Below are 21374 nucleotides of genomic sequence, written 5' to 3'. Positions count from 1 at the left end.
AATAATGCCTCTTGTACATCGCCTTATTATCTTTTGGGAGACACCCATGTCATTTCTCGTAAAAAAAATTACTTGCTGGTTGAATAAAAGTAACTTTAAGTCAAAATTTGCCAGGGGTATGAATAATTATGGGCAGCACTGTATATCACAAACATTGAATCGCAGGTCAGAAAGAAATGTATTCTTTTAATTTCATTATACCAGTGCACATCCTAGATCTATGGTCAAGTCTTTGCCGATGAGTCAATTCTTAAGGGCCAAAAGAATAGTGAGTAATCCGATACATTTAAAACAAACTTTGAATAACATGACGGACGCATTTAAAAAGCGTGGGTATCCAGGAAGAAATCTTGACATACAGATAAAAAAGACAGAAGAAGTGAGCAGAGAACAGCTGCTGACAACTAACAGAAATAAGAAACATAGAACCAATAGAATTCCTCTGGTGACCACCTACACAGAGGACAGTTATCAAGTCAGGGATATCATCAATAAACACTGACCAATTTTAAAACATGGCCTGGGTGAGGTTGATGAATTTAAGAGTGCACCCCTAATGTCTTATAAGTGACCTAGGAACTTGAGGAACAGATTGGTCCATGCGGTTGTGGGCCCTATTAAAAAAGTGGGTCAAACCATTTAAAAAAATATAAATAAAAAGGGATGTTTCCCATGTTTGAGTTGCATCAACTGCAAACAGATCCAAAACCAGAAACGTTTTTCATCTATTAGGCCCCCTTGTAGACCTTCATCAAGTAGTATCTTAATACGTCTCTCAATTTCCCATTTTGGGTCATGAGACAATTTTCTGTACACAGAAGGATCATTTAACTGTCTCATGGCTTCCTCGATGTATTTCCCTGTGTCCATGACCACGACCACACCACCCTTTGTCAGCTGACTTGATGGTGAGGTCATGGTCACGGGCAAGGGCAACCAATGCATCTCTTTCAACCACAGTCACATTGGGGTACTGCAAATACCCCGTATCAGATTTTTTCAACACCTCAATATCCTTCATTACTAATTTCATAAACACATCAATAGCTCCAAAGGGAATGGGAGGGGAAAAATCGGTCAAAATCGGATAATTGTAATACAGTCCTTACAGTGCAGTCCATGTTTTTATTATGTGTAGCAAACCAGGTTTTTAGATTCAGTCTCCTAAAGAACTGGTGCAAATCAATTTCTAATTGCATCCAGTCCGTTCTTTGGCTGGGACAGAAGCTAAGACCTTTGGACACAATATTCAATTAATAATCTGATAAAACATGAGAGGAGATATTTACCACTGTCTGTTGTTCACATTCTTCTTCTTTGTTTGTCTCTTGCTTATGGTTCTTCCATTTTCTGTGTCTCCTTCGTCCACCTCTCCTAGTTGGTTTTCTATATCCGCAGCTGGGGGAACATCTAAAAAAGTAGATGGTGAAGATGTTTCTTTCCTCTCTCTAACATGTGTTTTCTTCTGGCTTCTTCTGTCCAGGGTATTGTGGTAGGTTTTTTAAGCCAGTCCAGTTGTACACAGCGCCGGAACTGTAATCTCTCATGTCTCTTTGCCACTTATTATGTTTGATATCTTGCGTTTCCAAAAGGAATTATGAGACGGCTAGAAAGAGGATGATTACCTTGGAATTACACCTGACTATGTTAAAGAAGCTGCACAAGGAAATGCAAGATCTCAAACGTAATAAGTGGCAAAGAGACATGAGAGATTACAGTGCCGGCGCTGTGTACAACTGGACTAGCTTAAAAAAAACTACCACAATACAACAATAACCTGGACAGAAGAAGCCAGAAGAAAACACATGTTAGAGAGAGGAAAGAAACATCTTTACTATCTACTTTTTTTAGATGTTCCCCCAGCTGCAGATATAGAAAACCAACCAGATGAGGTTGATGAATTTAAGAGTGCACCTAGGAACTTGAAGGACAGATTGGTCCATGCAGATGTGGGCACTATTAAAAAAGTGGGACAAACCTTTAAAAAAAAAAAAAGGGATGTTTCCCATGTTTGAATTGCATCAACTGCAAACAGATCCACAAAGGGGGAACATTTACGCATCCAAAAACTCAGGTCACATATAGAATACATTTCTATATGACATGCGATTCGATATTTGTGATATATGTATTGTGGTGCCCTTGCTTACTACTATATGTAGGAGAAACATTTGATTTTAAAACACGCTTTAACCAGCACCGCTACACCATCCGCAAAAAGCAGATGGATTTACCGGTGGCGAAACTCTGTAGAGAAATGGGTCATGGTGAGAGAGACATAAAATGGATGCTCATTGATCATGTCCCATTGTCACAAAGAGGTGGGAATAGAGGCTTAATGTTAAAAAAAAAAGAGAAATTCTTTGGATTATGAAACTGAATACCTAAAACCCAATGGGATTGAATGTTGAATTCAGACCTTGGATTTGTACTTAGATGGTGTCTCCAGTGTGTGTGACTTGAATCCTGCTATGTCAAACTGCTAGTTGTATGTGGTATTGATTTGTTTCTAATGGTCTCCCTTGTTTTAACTTGCAGATAATGTACTTTTGAGCATTTGGAAAATAAGAGGAATTGGTTCGGATCCCTGCTACACATGAGGATGCTAGATAACCATGGAGAATAAATGCAGATTGAAAATTATGTATAACAGATGTAATTATTAACATGGGGTTACCTCTCTCTCTCTAATTGATCGCTCTCCTCAGTGGTAGTTCTTGGATTTAATCTGGTACATTTTGTACCTTTACCTTGACGTGGGTGAGTGGCAGATGATTACTAGGGCAAACTAATGGGACACAGATGGAGTATGCTGGAGCCCCTGGGAATGGGAGCCCTGCATATTCCTAATGGTCTCCCTTTATTGACAGAGAAGGATGGAGTTACCCTATATTTGCCTTAAGTACCACTTGCAGTGGCTTGGGGGGGGGCAATCTTCTCTGTTGATACAGTTTTACTCTGCTGTGGTGGAGGGCTGGCGGGCATGGCTAAACTCTGTGTTTGGAGACAAATACAGCGTGGCTGGTGCTGCCTTCGGATGCAACTGGTGGCAATAACACATGTCAGCAGATGTTGATGACCCCACAGATGCAGGAATTCAATCTGCCACTTACTCTGTTAGTCAATACTAATGTTCGCTTATTATGGGATGTATTTCTTCATTATCCTTCATTAACCTGACCACTTACTTCATGTAACAAGGATACAGGAAGTGATGACACAGGAAGATAAGAAAATTCAGATCCTTGTCAAAGGACAGGGGAGGGCATCAACGTGGCTGGACAGTGCAATGTACACACCCCATCCCTGTATAAGGAAGGATAAGTCATGTCCATTGTCTGATCAGCCAGGTGGCCGCCCATCCCCCATCACTGTCAGCATGGATCCCATTCAATACTGCTCAAAGTGATCAGTATCTAGTGAAGATCATTCTACTGGTTCTTATTGGTTTGAGATTATCTGCGAGACATTGCTACGGCTATTGTCAGTATACGGTACGAGTATACCGACAAGGCAGATATGCATGTCTTAAAATCAGATATATATCCAGAAAGGGATAGCAAAGCCGCAGCAGAGGTATAATATGTATCTTTCATTATGCAGACTTCACTTCTCTAATGTGTATAGACATTTGAAGGGAAGAAGCCCAGTGCATTGCACTTAGTGCTCACTAGTGCTCAAATGCCCCCCTACACACTGAGGACATGTCTCCAAGCCCATGAGAAGGTTTTCATACTGACGGTTTTACCACTGGCCCCGATTCAACTCAAGTCCCCACTGCTAGAGCATTCTTCGGTTAAATCCGACACAGGGAGACAGATGACAATCTACAAACCGGATTCCAAAAAAGTTGGGACACTAAACAAATTGTGAATAAAAACTGAATGCAATGATGTGGAGATGGCAAATGTCAATATTTTATTTGTAATAGAACGTAGATGACAGATCAAACGTTTAATCCGCGTAAATGTATAATTTTAAAGGAAAAATACGTTGATTCAAATTTTCACGGTGTCAACAAATCCCCAAAAAGTTGGGATAAGTAGCAATAAGAGGCTGGAAAAAGTAAATTTGAGCATAGCGAAGAGCTGGAAGACCAATTAACACTAATTAGGTCAATTGGCAACATGATTGGGTATAAAATATATTCAGGTTCTAGAACAACATATGCTCCCATCCAGACGTCATCTCTTTCAGGGAAGACCCTGCATTTTTCAACAAGATAATGCCACACCACATTCTGCAACAATCACAACATCATGGCTTTGTAGGAGAAGGATCCGGGTACTGAAATGGCCAGTCTGCAGTCCAGATCTTTCACCTATAGAGAACATTTGGCGCATCATAAAGAGGAAGGTGCAAGAAAGAAGGCCCAAGACGATTGAACAGTTGGAGGCCTGTATTAGACAAGAATGGGAAAGCATTCCTATTTCTAAACTTGAGAAACTGGTCTCCTCGGTCCCCAGACGTCTGTTGAGTGTTGTAAGAAGAAGGGGAGATGCCACACAGTGGTGAAAATGGCCTTGTCCCAACTTTTTGGGGATTTGTTGACACCATGAAATTCGGATTCAACATATTTTTCCTTTAAAATGGTAAATTTTCTCAGTTTAAACCTTTGTTCCGTGATTTATGTTCAATTCTGAATAAAATATTAGAAGTTGGCACCTCCACATAATTGCATTCAGTTTTTATTCACGATTTGTATAGTGTCCCAACTTTTTTGGAATCCGGTTTGTATAAAAACACACACACATCCTAAGATAAAATGTCCGCATAATAAAATTTCCACAACAGGTTGATAGAGGGTATCTTTATTTTCCTTCTAAACAAATGGAAAAATAGATCCTGCGAATTGATCGTTAGAAAGTGCAGGACCTAAGTCATGTGATGGTTGCTGTAGCAACGCATACAAACATGCTACATGTGATTCTTGCATTCCGGTCATCTGATCCTCCGGTCATCTAACCTGTTGATCAGGTGACACATCTGCTCATAGAAGACTGCCTACACCGGAAGAATTGCGGAAGTAGCGTTGCGCAGGCGCAGTTGTCTCCACACCACGGCAGATCTCCATGTGCCGCTCGGATCCGAATCAGGTTACAAATGCTCAACTATTGTTTTTAATCATGCTATTTATTATATCACCTGGGTTTTAATGAGTGGCCTAATTAGTTTGAAATATGACTTACAGTCTGTTATGTATATGTATTTTTGAGGATGCATTCATCTATGTCACTTATCTGTTATATATGGGTTTTGAATCATGTACAACTAGATTTTTATGAATTTTATCACAATTTTCACTTAATTATGTTATTGATTAATTGACACTGAATATGCTATATATATATATATATATATATATATATATATATATATGTATGCTGTTTGCACTCTCTTTTTGTATCACTGCTTGAGAAAGGTTCCAGTCTGCGAACTGAAACATTGCTATTGGTGAATAAAAATACACGTTTTACTAAAGGAAGTGCCGTGGATTTTCTGGGATTTATATATATATATATATTGCAAGCCTGCGGGTGGTAGCGTATGGTTATGGACACTCACGGAGGCACAGATGGCATAGTTCACATCACTTTTATTAGGATCCAGTTTCATGAGGTTTAAATCAACACATGCTTTCTTTAATTGAACCCAGGATTTCCAGTATTTTAGTAACAATTCACAAAAACAAAAACCTTCCCATCTGGGACTAACTACCAACATAAAAAGTTTGTCTCACCTAGGATACAGCTGTTAGGCTGATGTTCCCATGGCATGTGGTTTGCTCTCTGGTCCTCAGTAGTCCTAGTACCATGTTCTCTCCTTGTAGGCCTCTCCTAAGTGAGCTACAGAACCCTTTATATAGGAACCTAACAGGGCTAAGGGGGTTTTGCGAGTTACTTTTTTTTTATTCTTTCTATGTATGTAACTAGACAAATGTAACAGCTTTCCAATTAACTCACTTTATCTCCAGTGGCTGGTTTCTCAGATTTCACTGACCTGTGATGTCAGCTTCTCTCCCTGCTCTGATAATGTTCCTGCACAAGCCTGAGAGCTTTGTACACTAGAGGTCACTGTGCTGGCTACGCCCCCCTGCACTGCCAGCTGCTGCTTTTTGCTCATTGTAAGTAGGGGGAAGATTCTGTGTGCGTTAGCAGTGTCATTGTACAGCTAGCACTTGTAGTTCTACACATAGTACATGCTGCTGAGTCTCCCACCAAGCAGACATGTCACTCAGGGCAGCACTTGAATTCACTCCCTTAGCAGTGTCATTATACAGCTGGGACTTGTAGTCCTACACATACAACATGCTGCTGAGTCTCCCAGCAGGCTGACATGTCACCCAGGGCAGTAATTGTATTCGCTGTTTTAGCAGAGCAGGGGGAGGGGCAGAGATTGTTTTTATTGCAAGTAAATAAAGGGCCAGAAGAGAACCAGGGAAATAAGGAAATAGTTTTTTTTTTAACCTAAAACTTGCTTAGCTTAGTTACGTGTATATCACTGACCATCAGATTTACAGTGCTATATCTTTTTTTTTTTTTTTTCCATAATTCAGACAACCCCTTTAACTGCCTTCAGGTGTTTCAGGGCACACCAATAGGCTGGCTTGGAAGGGAGGGAACGGTTGCTCCCACTACCAACCTTAACAACCGTTCCGCATAATCCAGGCCCCAGGTACTTCAAAAGACAGGGGATCAAAAATAATCCCCTGCCTTTTGATAACCTAGTCCGGCAGCACTGTGCTCTTCAGTTGAGGCGTGCACCACAGACAAGAGAATTATCCCCCAGGAGAATGAGTAAGGATCATCCCCTAGAGATGAGCACCCCTAGAAACGAGCTTGGCTAAGTATTAATAACCCCTGCTATACCACCAATGCTTTTATCCCTGCATTTAACCCCTGACAACCCACCTTAAACTTCCCCTGCCCTATACTACCCCCTGGCATTAACCCCTACAACCCCTGATCCCCTGCAATAGCCCCATTCCCATTATTAAGCCTTTACTGGGCTAATCCCAACAGTTACCCCTTAACCCCTTATTTGCCCCGTAGGGACAGAGTGTATAGCCAGGTTGGGTGGGCTGCTATCATTAATAGTGTGTGCATAAGTGTGTTATTTAGGTAGATTTGGGGTGGAGTTGTGTAAGATATTGTACTGTGTGTAGCGTAGTTTACGGTGTATTGTAGTGTTAATATATATTACTGTGTGCAACTATATGTATATATATTTATATGTTCATTGATATAAATATATATAGGTATAGCAATAATTAGACTGTAAACTTGTTATTGTGTTAATAAATATACTTTATTATTCATAATACAGTGTATCAGGGCTTTTTTTCTCAGAGAAAAGGTGGTGGAACTCACCCCCCTCCCCTGGCCACGCCCCTACCCACCCCTAGGACCGCCCCCTAAAACCACCCCTTTAGAGAACAGGGATGCAAGTAAAATTTGAAGGGGGGGCTATAAATGTAAATGTATGGAATTAAATAAAAAGCAATACAGTAAAATGTGCAAAAAAGTTGGAATACTTACCAAAAGTAAACTCATATTTTTACCCATAGGAAAGCATTCGTATGGGGTGATCTAATCTCAGCGTCCATTAGTTAGCCTCTGTTAGAAGCAGTCCCCTCCAGGCCCCAGTATAGACTACAATTGAGGGCTAATGGGCCATGGAGAGGGGTCTTTCTAGCAGAGGCTATCTCAGTGTCCTTTAGAGAGTGTGTTCGAAAGAATACCCTCCCATTAGAGACTACAATGGAGTCTAATGGGGCCTGGAGGAGGGTCTCTCCAGCACTCTGGTTCCTATTCACAATATAGCAACACAACATAGCTCGCTTATACCTAGGCCAAGTATGCTTCTCTAACCTGAATTACGGTTGCTGGCTGGCAGGCTGTGGGCTTGCTGGATGAGGCTGGCCTGTAATCCAGAGAGGGATTGTAGAAGCTATGTAAGTAGTCATAAAAAACAGTAGAAGGGCCTGTTGGACAGTGGATGATGGTTATTTGGAGGTTGGAGGGAGAATAACTATTGTGAGAGGACACATGTCTGGGCATAACTACAGTGAAGGGGCACATATCTGGGCATAACTACTGTGAAGGGGCACATATCTGGGCATAACTACTGTGAAGGAGGCACATATCTGGGCATAACTACTGTGAAGGGGGGGGGCCCTTCACAGTAGTTATTAATCCCTTTCAGCAGTCCCCCCTTCAGTGAAGGGGGGACTGCTGAAAGGGGTTAATGACTACTGTGAAGGGCCTAGCCGTCTGGGCAACCCCACAGATCATCCCCCCCACCCACCTTGTACTTGTTCCACTGATCCGCTACTTGCGGGCTACGTGGGCATGAGTTCAGTCACTTCGGTGCGCAATCCCATCCTGCGGCGCGCGATCCCGCGAGACCCGTGACCTAAAGCGGGGGGTCTCGCAGGATCACGCGCTGCAGGACGGCATTGCACACCAAAGTGACTGAACTCATGCCCGCGCAGCCTATAAGTATCGGAACAATTACAAGAGGGGTGGGGAATAGCCAATTAAAAAAAATATTTTGAACCAAAAGGTGTGCTTTTGGTGGGTTTTGAACTAACGGTGATCTGTGGATGGCACTGTTATGGGGGCTCTGTGGATGGCACTGTTATGGAGGCTCTGTGGATAGCACTGTTGTGGGGATCTGTGGATGACACTGTTGTGGGGGGGGGGATCTGTGGATGACACTTACATATATAGCACCTTATGCTATATATGTGTGGGTCATCCACAGATCCCTCCATAACAGTGTCCCTGTGAGGTAAATCCCCAATACAGGGTCTGGGGGCCGGCATCTGGTGTTGAACTTGAAATGGCAGCGGGGCACGGTGCAGGCACTGTATTCTATTACACCGGGCCCCGCTCACTGTAATATTGAGGCATTATTATTAATTTAATAACAGATTAATGCCGCATTAATGTAGGCAAATAGGCATGCCGCATTAAACAAGAGAAATCCTCTGCGATCCTCTCCCTCTCTCCGTACTCACAAACTCCTGTAGCAGGCAGGCCGGGCGGCAGCGCAACTTACTGACGTCACGCGTCTGCTCCTCCCACTTTATGAATGAAGCAGACGGAGCAGGCGCGTGATGTCAGTGAGTTACGCTGCCACCCGGCCTGCCTGCTACTGAGTTTGTGAGTACGGAGAGGATCGCAAAATCGCAGAGGATTTCTCTTGTTCACATATGATTAAACTGGCTTAGTTTGTTTGCGGTGGCGGGCGGACGCCCATGAGGGGGGGGCAGGGCGAGTCAGACAAATGGGTGGCGGAACGCCGTTCCGGGGCGTTCCGCCAGAAAATAAGGCCTGCAGTGTATAGTATTTTTGGTGGGTGCCGTAGTATATAACATAGTGAACGCACGTAACTCAGGGAAAGTGTAAGTGCAAACAATGAAGATAGCTAGTTGAGAAAGGATTTATTGTATAAATAGGCTGAGTTATCAATAGACGACTCATGCCTATTTATGAATATTAATTATCGATATTAACCAAAATATGAATAATTAATATTCCTTTTCAAAATCCTCATTAAACAATGACAATCCTATTGAATGAATTTAATTAATCTAGAAATTTATGTAGAGAGGATACATCACCCATCCATATGTGAATGCAGATTTAGGCTACTTTCACACTTGCGGCAGAGAGATCCGGCAAGCAGTTCCGTCGCCGGAACTGCCTGCCAGATCAGGCAAAATGTATGCTAACTGATGGCATTAGTAAGACTGATCAGGATCCTGATCAGTCTTAAAAATGCCTGATCAGTCGAAAAAATGCATTGAAATGCCGGATCCGTCGTTCCGGTGTCATCCGGAAAAACGGATCCGGCATTTATTTTTTACACCTTTTTTTCAGTCTGCGCATGCGCATAACGGAACAACGGATCCGGCATTCCGGTATTCTGAATGCCGGATCTGGTACTAACACATGCCTATGGGAAAAAATGCCGGATCTGGCGTTCAGGCAAGTCTTCAGTTTTTTTCCGCCGGAGATAAAACCGTAGCATGCGGGGGCGGAGCTAGCGCCTGAACTGACCGGACGCATGCTGCTGTAGCTCCGTCAGTAATATCACCCTTATAGCCTGGTTTTGTAGCCTGTAAGGTCCAGAATGGTCAAGATCGGAGGATCCAAAGCTGGGGACACAGCTAGCCAGCACAGATCAGTGAGTGCCGAAGGGGACATGGACAAATTCTTAAAGAAAGCGGCCTCTGCTTATGTAGCTAGAGAGCCCAAGATGGCGCCAACCTCGCCGCGCTCCACTAGCCACAAACCGACGGAGACATCCGACACTGCAGGCGGAGGTGAGACTGACTCAGACGCGCTCCCCATATCCCGCACGTACCTCAGGGAAGCTCTTTTACTCCTCCCTGACGTCTGCCCTGGAACCTTTGAGTTCCGATTTGCTTACTATTAAACAAGACGTCCGACATATAGGGCGCAGAGTTGAGGCCCTTGAGGAATCGCAGATCTCGGTCATACAACATCAGTCGGTTGTACAACATAAACTTCCAGGCTTTTCAGTCCAACATAAACTTCTTATACAGCGCGCTGGAGGACCAAGAAAACAGAGGGAGGCGCAACAATCTGCGCTTTAGAGGCATCCCTGAATCAGTCACCCCAGGGGACATACCTAACACAATAGTGCAAATATGCCTCTCCCTCTTAGGCCCAGATTCAGCACATGAGGTGCTCCTGGAAAGGGCCCACAGGGCTCTGAAACCAAAACCAGCCTCCACAGCCCCTCCTAGGGATATAATCAGCAAATTTCTGCATTTCCCGGTCAAGGAAGCTGTTCTCCTAAAATCCAGAGAAGCCAAGGCTGCATGTTGGGATGGCCATGAAGTTCTCATCTTCCAAGATCTGGCCCAGTCAACGCTACGAAAAAGAAGAACCCTTAAGCCACTGACGGATTGGCTCAGATAAAAAAAAGTCCTATACAGATGGTCCTTTCCTTTTTGGCTCTCCTTTATGTACGAGGGACGCAGAATTAATATTTCTTCATTCCAGGACCTGGATCCAGCCTTTGACCACCTCGGGATTGACCCATTAGACATCCAGAACTGGGACCCAGTACAAGACTTGGACAAACTGCCTGCTCTCCCACCTCTAGAGCTATGGGAAAGGCAACAAACCCCTAAATCTCAAAGGGGTAGAAGAGGAACCTCCAGAACAACCCCCAAACAAAAGACTCACACTAGGGGACTGATTATATCCCCTCCCTGCTATCATCCCTTATTTAGGGTACTTTCACACTAGCGTTTTTCTTTTCCGGCATAGAGTTCCGTCACAGGTGCTCTATACCAGAAAAGAACTGATCAGGCATATCCCCATGCATTCTGAATGGAGAGTAATCCGTTCAGTTTGCATCAGGATGTCTTCAGTTCAGTCGTTTTGACTGATCAGGCAAAAGAGAAAACCGTAGCATGCTACGGTTTTCTCTCCGGCGAAAAAAACTGAAGACATGCCTGAACGCCGGATCCGGCATTTTTTCCCATAGGAATGTATTAGTGCCGGATTCGGCATTCAGAATACCGGAATGCCGGATCCGTCGTTCCGGCATGCGCATGCGCAGATAGGTGAAAATGAGAAAAATGTACAAGACGGATCCGTCGGTCCGCATGACAAGCGGAGAGACGGATCCGTCTTTGCAATGCATTTGTGAGACGGATCCGCATCCGGATCCGTCTCACAAATGCTTTCAGTCAGCAGCAGATCGGCGGATCCGGCGGCCAGTTCCGACGACGGAACTGCTCGCCGGATCACACTGCCGCAAGTGTGAAAGTAGCCTTAGGGGAATTTTCTATACTTAATTCTGTTATGTCCTTCCTCTCACCACTTTCCCTTTTACCTTCTTCCCTGCTGGTCCTGCCCTGGACATCTATTTCAACGTTAGGGTGATACACAAAGTTATACCATACACCCCCTCCGACTCCCTGAAATTTTTTATTTCCTATACTCTTGCTCACCCTATTCAACTCTTCCCTTTTTTGGACTCTACTCTCCTCCCTACTTTACACTTCTATTGCTCTCAATCTACTTCTTGGCATTGCTGTATACAATGCCCGCTTCCAAACTGGGGCTGTATTGCTCCTTCTTACATGTTTACTATGTTACTCTACCTGTTATGGTATTTGTTACTGTTTTGTATGTTTCTCCTAAAGCAGAATCTCATCCATCTTCAGCATTACTGAAACCAGACAACCCTGAAGTACGCACCCTGCCTACAGGAGGTAGTGATGTATCGGACATACTACAGAAACTCTCAGAAGCCATAGTGACGGCAAACCACACCCATAGTTACCGCAAACTAAAGGTGTTTTCTGGGAATCAGCCTGTTCCTTCAGGAGAAGAGCCTTTTGAGGTCTGGAAGGATAATGCTATGCAGTTGTTGGAGGAATGGTCTTGTACGGATACCATAAAGAAACAGCGGTTGGTGGAGAGTCTTCGTTTTCCCACTACAGACATGATAAGACTGTACAAGGGAGTAAATGGGCAAGCTACTGTGCACGACTATCTCCAAGTTTTACAGGATGCTTATGGGAAATCAGAAGATTTGGATGATCTGTTGGTTAAGTTCCTAGCCACTAAGCAGAAGGAGCATGAAAAAGCCACTGACTATATCAACCGGTTACAGCTATCGCTTGGAAAGTTATTCCATAAAGGAGCAGTCACTGCCTCTGAGTTGGATGCTCGGCTATCTAAGCAAATTCAGAGAGGTGGTTTGACCAATAATCCAGTTATGATTCTGCTGAGAGCCAAGTTGGATGATAAAGTTCTGCCTTATTCCATATTAATAAATACAGCCAGGAGATTGGAAGACCAGACGTGTCCACCCCTACAGAAGGAGAAAGAGGATACAGAACTGTCAGCTCTTAGGAAGAAGGTGGCTGAATTGGAGCTCTTATGCAAATCACCACCAGAGAGAGCCGATCCTCCCCCTGGAAGTGGGGGGCAACACAGGAAGACTCAGAAAAAACTGTTTCCTGAAGATTCACCCCGCCGAGGGGACTGTTTTAAATGTGGAAAGTCAGGGCATTTTCAGCGGGAGTGCCCTGCGAATTCCATGGAGGTGGATGTGGAGGAGCTGGCAACCGAGTTCGAGGAGACTCAAATGACCAGGTCTTACAAGCGAAGGAAGACCCGGCCTACATATAGTTTATCTGTAGGGGCCAAGATTGGGCCTAAATCTTTGATACACGTGCAAGTAGAAGGAATTCATGCTTCAGCATTGCTAGATACAGGTTCTCAAGTCACCATTATCTACAGAGACTTCTATGAACGTCATTTGAAACACATTCCTATGGAACCTGCAGGAGAGTTTCAGCTATGGGGCGTTGGGTCTCAAGCTCAACCTGTGGAGGGATGCATAAAAGTGACCATAACTATTCCCCAGTTAAACACCGGGATGATATGTCCTATGGAGCTGGAAGCTTTGATATGCCCGGCAGCCAAGAAAGTGTGTGCCCCAATAATATTGGGTACTAATGCAAAGATGGTACAGGATGTATTCAAGGCTTATCTGACAGAAGTGGGAGATGTCTCCTTAGACCGACTGATGGAGGTCAGCCCTGTCCTAGGAAAAGAGTGTAGATGACTAGCCCTTAAAACAAAACCAGGGTCGTGCCACTATTCAGGAACAGAACCCGCATTTGTGAAGCCTGGTGAGACCAAAACCTTACGAGCCATAGCCTCAATGCACCATGAAATGTTGGGGGGAACTGGACAATACCTTATTGAGTCTCTACCTGAAGAGGATCAGAAGAAGGGGTGGACTCTCATACCTGAGGTAAAAGATTGGCGAAAAAGGTGGTGTCGGAGTTTCCCTGTGATGGTACAGAATTTAACCCCCACAGAAATCCGGATTGATCGTCATCAGAAGATTGGTGTGATACACCTTTTAGATCAAGTTTCGTCCATCTGTGAGTGCAGAACAGAAGGATCATGTGAAAGCACCTTTAGATTTTGATCTAGAAGAGTCTCCTCTACCACAGCAGTGGAAAGACAGCCTTAGTTCAAAACTGGCCACCCGAGAGGGAGTGTTCTCCAGAGCAGAGATGGACGTGGGGTGTTCTAAGAGTGCCACCCATGCTATAAGACTTGCTGATCCTACTCCTTTCAGAGAAAGGTCAAGAAGAATACCCCCTCGAGATGTGGAAGATGTCCGGGACATGCTCCAGCAGATGGAAGGAGCAGGCATCATCACAGAGTCTCGGAGCCCCTATGCCTCACCTATTGTGGTAGTGAGGAAAAAGAATGGTTCAGTTCGGCTATGTGTGGACTACCGTACTCTGAACAAGAGGACTGTGCCAGATCAGTACACTTTGCCCCGGATAGAGGATCTTCTGAACGCCCTATCTGGCAGCCAGTGGTTCAGTGTGCTTGACTTGAGGTCTGGATATTATCAGGTACCCATGAAGAAGGAGGATCAGGAAAAGACAGCTTTCATCTGCCCTTTGGGGTTCTTCCAGTTTACCAGAATGCCACAGGGAGTCACAGGAGCTCCTGCTACTTTTCAGAGGCTAATGGAGAAAACTGTGGGGGACATGAATCCCAAAGAGTGTCTAGTGTATCTAGATGACCTAATTGTTTTCGGAAAAACACCAGAGGAGCATGAACAAAGATTGCTAAAGGTATTGGATCGACTTCAAGCTGAAGGCCTGAAGCTATCAGTGGACAAATGCCGATTTGCCCAGAACTCTGTCACTTATGTGGGGCACATAGTCTCCGCTGAAGGATGAGCCACAGATCCTGCTAAAATTGAAGCAGTGTTGAATTGGCCAAGACCAAATAACATCAGTGAGTTGCGGTCCTTTCTCGGATTCTGTGGTTACTACCGAAGGTTCGTGAAAGACTACTCAAAGATTGCTCGAGAGTTACATGACCTACTGAAGATTACCTCTGACGTAAAGGGTGCTAAGGCACCATATCCTAAAGACCCCTTTGGAGAGAAATGGACTTCAGGATGTGAAGATGCCTTTCTGACATTGAAGAAGAGACTTACAGAAGCTCCTGTCTTAGCCTATGCAGACCCTGAGAAACCATATATCCTCCATGTGGATGCCAGTATGGAAGGCCTAGGGGGTGTACTGCACCAAAGTTATCCAGAAGGATTGAGGCCGGTGGCTTACAGGTGCAGAGAAGAACTATCCAGTCCATAAATTGGAATTTATGGCACTCAAGTGGGCCATCGTGGATAAGCTACATGACTATTTGTATGGAGCAACATTCAAAGTAAGGACTGACAACAATCCACTTACCTACATCCAGACTACAGCTAAACTGGATGCCACAGGACATAGGTGGTTGGCTGCCTTGTCAAGCTACAGTTTCAGCCTGAAGTACAAGCCTGGGCCCAAGAATGTCAGCGCAGATGCCCTGTCCCGCAGACCTAGACTCCCTCCTCACCAAGAAGAAGAGGAGTGGGAAGAGATCCCTGGGCCGGGTATAGGAGCCTTTTGTCAGATGTATGTGGTGGCCGAGAGTCAAGAAGGATTTGCCGAGCTAAGAGGGATAGACTCCATTAGCCACTCTCCAGAAGCCGTGCCTGAGGTGTTCCATGCTCCAGTCATGCTTCAACAGTGGTCCAGTATAACCACAGAAGACAAGAGGAAGGCTCAAGCGCAGGATTGGTATATTGGGATAGTTATCAGAGCAATAAAGACTAAGAATCCTAAATCGCTGACTTCTCTACCTGTGAGTCAAAGAGAATTATATTAAAGAGAATGGAGCCGACTACAACTCGAAGATGGAGTACTCTATAGGGTCGTGAAGTATCATGATCACCCTGACAGAAAACAATTGGTACTACCACACAGACACCGTGGCATGGTCCTGAGAGCTCTCCACGATCAACATGGGCATCTCGGGGTGGACAAGACCTATGGCCTAGTACAAGATCAGTTCTATTGGCCTCGCATGAGGGAACATGTCGAGCAACATGTAAAGACATGCAGGAGGTGTATCCAGAGGAAGACCCTGCCTGTGAGAGCTGCCCCTATGGGTCATCTGAAAAGTACGGGACCCATGGATCTTGTGTGCATGGACTATCTCTGCATTGAGAGCAATACAGCGGGAATTGGAAATGTGCTGGTGGTGACGGACCATTTCACCAGATATGCTCAAGCCTTCCCCACTAAAGATCAAAAGGCTGTGACTGTAGCCAAAGTCCTTTAGCAGAAGTATTTTATTCACTATGGACTACCCAATCGGATACACTCTGATCAAGGTAGAGACTTTGAGAGGAAGTTGATCAAGGAGCTGTTGGACATGTTGCAGGTGCAGAAGTCCAGAACCACACCTTATCATCCGGAGGGTGATGCACAGCCAGAACGGTTCAATAGGACCCTCCTAGATATGCTAGGGACTCTCAAGCAAGTCGAGAAGCGGTCTTGGAGTAAACATGTGGAAGCCATGGTCCACGCATACAACTGTACAAGGCATGAATCTACAGGGTTCTCACCCTATTTCCTAATGTTCGGAAGAGAAGCTCGATTGCCGATAGATGTCCGTTTGGGAGTGTCTCCTGATGGAACAGATTCAACTTCACACTTTCAATATGTGAGAAACCTCAAACAAAACCTTCATCGGGCCTATGAGCTGGCCACCCAAGCTGCAGCAAAAATGGAAGAACGGAACAAAAGAAGGTATGATTCTAAGGTGAGATATCGGGAGATTCAAGCAGGGGATAAAGTTCTTCTCCGGAATCTAGGTGTGCCTGGAAAACACAAACTGGCTGACAGATGGAAAGATACTCTGTTTGAGGTTGTGCTCTTATATATGGCAGAGAAGGAGCCCACGCATCTCCTTTAACACACTGACCAATCCCCGGGCCCTAGGGGGAATTGGCTTGCCATATCCGGAAGTATATATGAATGCCATCCAGTTGTCTAGAGTTGTGGATTGGCTTCAGAACCCCCCTCATAAGTCTTGGATTAAGTTAGAACACTCCTTTCTAAACGCCCCAGCTCGGGCTCTCTTGTTGGCTGACAGCCCTCTTCCAGCTCCTGGCTCTATCCCTAATTCCATGATACGTAACACTCTGAAGGTCTGGAAGTCGGTCTCGGCTGACAGGGGAGTTCTGACGCTTCCCTCCCCTTTGCTACTGGTTGAGGATATTTTGGCCCTCGCCCCTAAGGAACTGAGACAAAGCTGTCCCTCTACCTTAAGGCAATCAAAAATCGCTCTATCTGGCTTACTTAACTTGAGGGCTGTTTCCTCACTGAATGTGACCTCCTACAGAAATTAGGTCTCTCTCCCCCCTGCCCTAAATTAGCAGCCCTCGGCCTTTGGGAGAGAGATTTGGAGATGACCTTCACTTCTCCTGAAATTGCAAAAATTCTATTGGAGCCTCACAAATTGTCCAGATGCGTCCGCATACAGGAGAATAGTTATAAAATTCTCCTCCGCTGGTACAATACCCCCGACAAAACCTGTCGCTATAAACCGGGGTCCCCGGATACTTGTTGGAGATGTCTCATTGACAAAGGGACATACCTACACATCTGGTGGTCTTGCGGCCCCATCAACTCATGGTGGAAAGAGACTTTTAGACTTAGCAACCAAATATGTAACACGTCATACCCCTGCACCCCTGAATTAGCCCTTCTTTCTCTGGGACTAACGGGCACAAAAAATCACAAAAAATCACTCATTTCTTCTCTACTGGCGGCAGCCAGATTACTCATACCTACACTCTGGCTCTCTAACGAGGTCCCAAAGAGAGAACATTGGATCAACAGAGTTGACCAAATTTTTAGGTTTGAGGAAATCTCACATTGGGAAACAAGAACAAGGTCCACCTTCCTTCAGATATGGTCACCTTGGAAAGGCTACAGGAATTTCCCTTGACCAGCCCTGACACACTATCCCTCTCCCACTACTAGTTTTGAGTCGTTTCATGCCACAAGTAATATGCTAGATACTTCACTTATCATAGACTATTCCATAGACTGTTCTTTTCACCATTATTCTGAATCGCATGATACATATGTTGTTGCTCAAAAAATTGTATCTACTATTTGCATATATGACTATTGAATATATGCATATGATGATTATCTTACGATGTGTCAAAATGTACAATCTGCTTCCTCAGATAAAACAATAAAAATTGTTAATTATAAAAAAAAAAAAAACGTAGCATGCTGCGGTTTTCTCTTTTGCCTGATCAGTCAAAACGACTGAACTGAAGACATCCTGATGCAAACTGAATGGATTACTCTCCATTCAGAATGCATGGGGATAAAACTGATCAGTTCTTTTCCGGTATAGAGCCCCTGTGACGGAACTCTATGCCGGAAAAGAAAAACGCAAGTATGAAAGTACCCTTAGGAGACACGTGTGCTGCATTTTCTGTCTTGTACCTGTTTTGCACTACTTAGGATCCACAAATAAAAGATTTAAAATATTTTACTGGAAGAAGTGATGTGGGATTTTTATCTTGATGTTTTGGATGTCTGTGTGTAGTGCTTGTAAGGTAAAATTTCTTGTGCTTATTAACAGCTCCATTATATGAATTTTAATCTCAGATCAAGCTTAAAATGATGATGTCAACATGTGTCATAGGCTCTATATAAGATCCCAATGTGTACTCATAGCTTATAAATTGATGTGACAGACCATATGGCAGAGAGAGAGAGAGCAAAGAAAACTTATCTTTAGACACACATTACAGTTTAGGGTTAGGCAGGGACATTTTAAGGAAATCTTGCATTTCGTCAGCAATCGACCACCGAAGCGATTGACAAGAGACAACCGTATGCGTGCACGCATCCAACGGCGCAGAAGCTGAACGTGCTCCTGGCCAAGTTCCTGGTGCTGCAGTCCCTCCCTTTCCAAGTGGTGGACTCTGCACATTTCAGAGAACTGATGGCTTGTGCCAAGCCGAGGTGGAGAGTCCCAAGCCTCTCATTTCTTTGCCAAAAAGGCAGTACCAGCCCTGCACACCTATGTTGAACAGAAGGTGGGTCCGTCCTTGAGCCTGTCGGTGTTTGCCAAAGTGCATGGCAGCACCGGCGTGTGGAGCTGTAACTATGATCAGGGACAATACATGTCCTTTACAGCCCACTGGGTGAATGTGGTTCCTGAACAGCCACACCAGAGTCTTGGCCATGTGACGCAGCTTCTGCCTTCACGTTGTCATGCCGTTGGTCCTGCGACAATATCCGCATCTTCCTCCTCATCCTCCACAGTTTCCTCAGCCTTCACTGCATGTACATTTTACAGCGCCCCTCCAGCATACCACATGTGCAGGGTATAGCAGTGTCATGCTGTTCTGCACTTCGTTTGCCTAGGCGAACAGAGTCACACAGGGTAGGAACTGCTCCGTATCCTTCAATAATAAATCGAATTATGGCTTTCCCTGCGACAACTCAAAATCAGAACCATGGTGACCGACAACGGGAAGAACATGGTGTCGGCGCTGTGTCAAGGAGGGCTGAGCCATGCGCACTGCACGGCACATGTGTTCAATCTGGTTGTCATGTGGTTCCACATGACAACCAGAAATCTTCCACCTATCCAGTGGCGCACCTACAGGGGGGGGTCCAGCGGGTCTGGACCCCCCTAGAACAACCAGGCCAATTTTTATTTTTTTTATCCTTCAGGGCCGCACCACCGATCACCACAGGCGGCGCGGCCCTGGATGTAAATGCGGCGGTGGGCCGGCGGCGGTGGTGGTGGGGGGCCGGGGGGGCAGTAGGAGATGAGCGCTTCCATTGTGGGGGGCACTAAAGGGGAGAACGGCACTATGGGGGCACTAAAGGGGAGAACGGCACTATGGGGGGCACTAAAGGGGAGAACGGCACTATGGGGGGCACTAAAGGGGAGAACGGCACTATGGGGGGCACTAAAGGGGAGAACGGCACTATGGGGGCAGTAAAGGGGAGAACGGCACTATGGGGGCACTAAAGGGGAGAACGGCACTATGGGGGCACTAAAGGGGAGAACGGCACTATGGGGGCACTAAAGGGGAGAACGGCACTATGGGGGCACTAAAGGGGAGAACGGCACTATGGGGGCACTAAAGGAGAGAACGGCACTATTGGGGGCATTATTTTGGGGGCACCATGGGGGAGAGGAGCACTAAGGGGGGGCTCTAAAGGGGCTATTTTTTTTTTTACACATTATGGCGAGCACTATAGGGGAGAACGGCACTAGGGGGCATCTCGTGGCACTATAGGGGCATTATTTGGGGGCACTATGGGGAAGTGGGGGTTCTAAAGGGGCCTTTTTTCTTTTTGGCACATGGGGGCATTATGGCATCTGCTGGCACTAAGGGGGCATTTTTTACTAGCACATTATGGGAGGCACTATAGGGGAGGGCGGCACTATGGAGGAGTGGAGCACTATTGGGGCATATGGTGGCACTTTGAAGTGGCATTTTCTACTGGCACATTATGGGGCGACACCATGGGGAAGAGGAGCACTATGGGGGCATCTGGGGGGTCTAAAGGGGCTTTTTTCTTTTATTGACACATTATGGGGGCACTATAGGGGAGAATGGCACTATGGGGCATCTGGTGGCACTATAGGGGCATTATTTGGGGGCACTAAGGGGAAGTGGGGGCTCTAAAGGGGCCTTTATTCTTATTGGCACATTATGGGGGCATTATGGCATCTGGTGGCACTAAGGGGGCATTTTTTTACTGGCACATTATGGTAGGCACTATGGGAGAGAGGAGCACTATTGGGGCATATGGTGGAACTTACAAGAGGCATTTTTTACTGGCATATTATGGGGGACACTATGGGGAAGGGGGAGAGGAGCACTATGAGGGCATTTACTGGGGCACTATATAGGGGTATTTTATACTGACATACATTAGATCAACAGCAGGCACTAAGCGGGGGTATTTCATGTACTGTCATATTGTAGGGAGAATTATTAGTACTAGGAGGTACAGTTGTGTTCAAAATTATTCAACCCCCAATGCTGTAAAGGGTTTTAGGGAATTTAGTGTACATTTGTAATTGTGTTCAGAATTAAATCTTAGAAGGACTTTTTAAAGAACCAAATGCAACTGAAATGACATCAATTGTTTTTGTAATACAGTATTAAATGTTTTTTTGTGATTTCTTCATTGACACAATTATTCAACCCCTTAAAGACTACCACTCTTAAGAACAGAGGTTCATTCAAGTGTTTTCGATCAGGTATTGAAAACACCTGTGGATGTCAAGGAGCAGCAATCAAGCATAATAAGCACCAATTAGGCAGATTTAAAAGGACTGTGATACTCAGCTCCTTCTAGACAATTACTGGTGTGTTTACAAACATGGTGAAGTCAAGAGAATGGTCCAGGAAGACAAGAGAAGAGGTGATTTCTCTTCACAGGAAGGGCA

Source organism: Bufo gargarizans, chromosome 1, assembly GCF_014858855.1.
Source record: "Bufo gargarizans isolate SCDJY-AF-19 chromosome 1, ASM1485885v1, whole genome shotgun sequence".
Lineage (NCBI taxonomy): Eukaryota > Metazoa > Chordata > Amphibia > Anura > Bufonidae > Bufo > Bufo gargarizans.
Note: the sequence above shows the minus strand (reverse complement) of the source record.